Raw genomic sequence first — 4,285 nt, forward strand, 5'->3', positions numbered from 1 at the left:
GGAGGAGGAATTACTCAGGTGCGAGGCCCTGCTGGGCTCTGCGTGGCTGGGGAGAGGGTGTAAACCCATGGGAGAGTGGGGACACCCATGAGATCATGGCTCAGAGTCACTGCTGATAGCGGGGACATGGCAAGCGGTGCTGAGGCACCCGGTGGTGCCCCCCAGTGTGATTAACAGCCCCGTGAGTCACTGCTTTCTTCCCAGCTCTCCCCCCCCGAACAATCCCCACTTGTTCCGGCAAATACCACCCGCCAGGCACGGGGCCTGGAGCGGGCACGTCGCCTTCCCCCCGGTTCCCATCCCAATGGAGGGTGAAGACCAAGCGCCTTCTTTCCTTTCTCTCCCTAGACATGAAAGCACAACGAGTCTGCGTGACCAAACTGGTTTGTCAGCTGCTCTGGTATTCGCAGGGAAAAGTTTGGCCAAGCCCTGTGATTTCCCCGGTTTTCCCCAAGTGCTTTGGGTCGCATTCAGACGGATTTGGTGATGCAAGAGCTGTGGCTGGGTGGTGCAGCCTGGGGTGCCAGGGCAAAGCTGCGAGCTGGTTTCAAATGCAGGGGTGAATTGTAGTAATTGCTAATGAGATATTCCTGTATTTAACACCCAAGCAAGCAGAGCGATCTGCCAGCCCCACAGGCAGGTAACAGCAAGCCCAGTGAATTTTGTGGCATTTGTTTCCTTTCAAGTGATGCAGTATTTATGGTTCCTGTCCCGTACCATCCCTCCTGTCCAGGCAGACGGGGAGGCAGGGAGCTAGCTCAGGTTCAGCATCCTGAAGGTCTGGGTTAACTGAAACCAGGAGGAGTTTTAGTTAGACCTGCTGCAGTCCTGGCCTGCTGCCCCTGCTTCTCAGCTCCAGAAAATCAAGTGTGAGAAGGGAAGGATCTTAAAAGACGCTGGGCACAGTATTTCCCCAGCTCCACATTTTCAGTGCCAGGTAGATAATTTCCAGCTAAAATAGATTTTTCAGGAGGGGTAGGTAGGTGGAAGAAGAGATTCCTTCAGGCCAGGATTAGGCATAGTGGGGGAGCATCCCAGCAATGAGACAAGATACGGGGTTTTAATCAGCCTCCGTCATTAACATACAGAATTAGCTGATGTTTCACTGTCTTTTAAACCAGAGGACAACCAAGCTCTGTACTTGCTATCTCCCTTCTTGTGTCTCTCTATATAATATTTATATAGATACTTATGCACACACTTAAACAAAAGAGGCACAAGGGCTCTGCCTAAGGGTTTGTGACTGCAGGCAGGGACGGGGCTTGGGAGAGTGGAAATAAATGAACATTTTTAAGCACCTTGACATCTTCTGAGGGCAGGGCTCTGGCAGGCAGCGACCCGATGGGCAGGAGGAGCTGCACTCCTTCTGCGGCTGTGCCAAAACGTGCTTGTCCCAGGGATCAGCTCTCCTTGTGTCTGTGCTGTGGGGGGAAACTGAGGCTGAAAAGCAGGAGCTGCAGCTTCTCCTGTGTCCCTCTCGGCTGTGAAATGATGAGGGATGGAGCCTGGGGCTGCTGGGCACTGGGGCCCAGGACCCACCTCGGCTGGCTCTCCAGGCTGCTGTCATCTCCTGCTTAAAACCAAGAAGACCTTGGAGGTGCAGCTTGCAGCCGGCATCCTCTGTAACCATGGCACAAAATGCCTGCCTGCCCTTCAGCAGAACGGGATTGCTTCCCTCCGCTGCCGGGCTATGGAAGGGAGAGATGGGGTTTGTGCCCAGGCAGGGCAGAAGGGACCACGGTCAACGGGAGCCCAGTGTGAGGCTTCTCTGATACTGAACTGGTGGAAAGTTGCCAGGAGTGTCTGGAGGGGCGGGCAGGCGGGACCGGAGCCTGCTGCCTCTGCACTCTTGTTGTCCCAGTTTCCAGGGAGGGAGATCTAATTGTATTTGCTGTTGGCCGTCTTCCACCTGGGATGCCTGTGGTCGAGGGCAAGGTGTTTCCTTGGCTTTAGCTCTCACAGAGATGTTTCCAGGGTTGTAACCAGCTCCCCATCAGAGCCCTGAGATGGGAAGCTCCCCCCCGTCTCCCCTAAACCGTCCTCCCGCTGTCCCTGCTGCAGCCCTGAAGGCTTTTCTGCCTCGGCACTGCTTCCCGGGCAGCCGGACCTTTCCTCTTCTCCCTTCCTTGTGTGGAGGGGGAGCCGGGCATATTTCATATTAATGCTCGGCTCTTGGTTTCCTGCTGTTTTTCTTTTCCCATTGTATGGAAAAGAGCATTTCCCCATCTGGGGCAGGAGGGAGGGGGTTTTCCCAGAACGGCCAGGCTTTGCATTGCAGCCTCTGGAGAGGTTTAACAGGCTGGTGCCAGCTTCCACCCAGCCCTTCCAGAGCCTGGCTGGTGTCCGGGGGGTGTGCAGGGCACGGGCAGTGCTGGAGGGGGTCTTGAGCATGGGTTTGGGTGCAGGATGCTGTGGCCTGGGGCTCTTGGGTTCCCTGGTCCAGGGGACTTGCTACACTCTGCTGTCTAATACACACCTCGCACAGGGCAGGGTCGGCACATCCCTCTCCTGTGGCTCTGTATTTCCAGGACTAACATCACCTGGAGCTCACCATAACCACGTCTAGAAATGTTGTAACATTTCTCCTGGTGGTTTTGCAGCCCAAGAGCTGGTGCCTGTGTGCGAGAGCCTCAGCGTGACGCAGGTCAGAAAAGACAGGGAAAGTGCCGCTTTGGTTGGACTTCAGAAGCTGAAGGAGGTCTGGGCAGCAATAACAAAGTCACTGGCCTGTGTACGTTTTGGTGGCCTTCAAGAGCAGCTGCTGGCATAGCTGCTGCTTTTTTGCCATGCACCCTGACTTGTCCAGATGGGGTGTCAAACATTCGTGAGATCACAGTGGGGAAAAAGTATTTTCATGCTTTAAGAATGGGATTGTGTTAGGTTACAGGAGAGGAAACAGCTTTGAGTTGTTAGTTTTAGAAGCTAAGTGAAAGCAAAATCACAGTAAGAAAGGTTTAGACTGTGCCATGTTTTGAGTCCCAGGACTTTCTGTCTGGGTGCTTTGTATCTCACATTTATCTGCAGTGATGTTAGCACTGCGTCCATATATGTAGCTGGTGATTTTCTACTTCTGGAGGAGAACGTTATAAAAACACAATGAGAAAGATGGCCAGATACCTTCTCCTCTCCGGACTGCTCTCTCAGGGCTACCAAACCTCCTTGCCGCCCTGTCCTTGTGAGGCTCCCCAGTCCCTGTAATCCTCTTCTCTGGCGTGAGCATCCTGAGTCACTGCTGTATTTTGCCTCCTGGTACCCACGTAAAGGGAGGAGTTATCCCCGTATGGCTGGGGAGATGGCATGTCCAGGCTCCACGGTCCGTCCCTGGGCAGAGATGTTGCGGCTTTGCCTGGTGGACAAACAGATGCTCTCTCCTGCCAGCACGGCTCTTACTCACATGTGATTTATTCTGGCTCACCAGGACCGGGTGTGCCGTGTCTGGGTGACTCTGGCCACGCTCGGGCTTTTCCTGCTGCAGCCTGATGCTGCATCAAGATGAGCTGAGGTGGGCAGCTGGTAAATGTGTTTGGTGGGAAATGGGGCCAAATTTTCTGGATGGGGCTGGATGAAGAGCATCCAGTCCTTGCTGTGCTGCAGCCAGAGGGGGATCCTCCATGTAGAAGGGGTGTAAAGGAGGAGATCGAGTCGTTGGATGGAAGAGATGAGGTTGGGGAAAGAGGTAAGGAGGGCTTCCCACGAGGCGAGCAGCAGGCAGAGAGCATGTGGAAGGTGCCTGCCCTGCCTGCGGAGGCAGGGCGTGGAGGATGACGTGTTTGGGGATGACGTATTTGGGGATGACGTGAAGATGACTGTTAATGGCGAGCAGAGGGTTTGGGCAGGAAGAGAAGCGGGAGAGGCCCTGGTGCACCCTGTGTTGCCATATCCAGAAGCTGTTCCCGCTCCCTGCCAGATGGCTGGCAAAGCGCGGCCGGCTCGGTGCTGCCCGCGCCCGGGAGAGATGCTGCCGCCTCCGCAGGGGCACGGTGGGGGATTGAATCAGGAGTGCAGGTTAACACCAACCCCCTTCTCCCTGCCCGCTCACCCATCCATAACCCCTGGATGAGCCAGGAGAGAAGAGGTTTTAAAAGCCCAAGGCTCTGCAGTGGGCAGGAGCCGGGCTGTCCCGGGACAGTCCATAGTGGTCCTGGTGCTCAGCCCCCTTCTCCTTTGGGGTGTGGGAAATGAAGCAGCCGCTTTCACTTTTTATTCCTCATTGCTTTAACTCTGATTCTGCTGCACTAACAGGGTGCTGAGCGGGGGTTTTACCTCCTGCAGACATCCCTGGTAG

At 55.1% G+C, this 4,285-nt stretch overlaps 1 protein-coding gene across 1 annotated transcript in view; it reads left to right on the forward strand.

The window, feature by feature from the left end:
* The window catches only part of MMP28 (matrix metallopeptidase 28), a 17,831-nt gene that overhangs the window by 2,030 nt on the left and 11,516 nt on the right, over window positions 1–4,285 (forward strand). The window lies entirely within an intron of this gene.

The sequence above is a fragment of the Egretta garzetta genome, unplaced genomic scaffold (genome assembly GCF_000687185.1).
Source record: "Egretta garzetta isolate BGI_Z169 unplaced genomic scaffold, ASM68718v1 scaffold108, whole genome shotgun sequence".
In the NCBI taxonomy this organism is placed as follows: domain Eukaryota; kingdom Metazoa; phylum Chordata; class Aves; order Pelecaniformes; family Ardeidae; genus Egretta; species Egretta garzetta.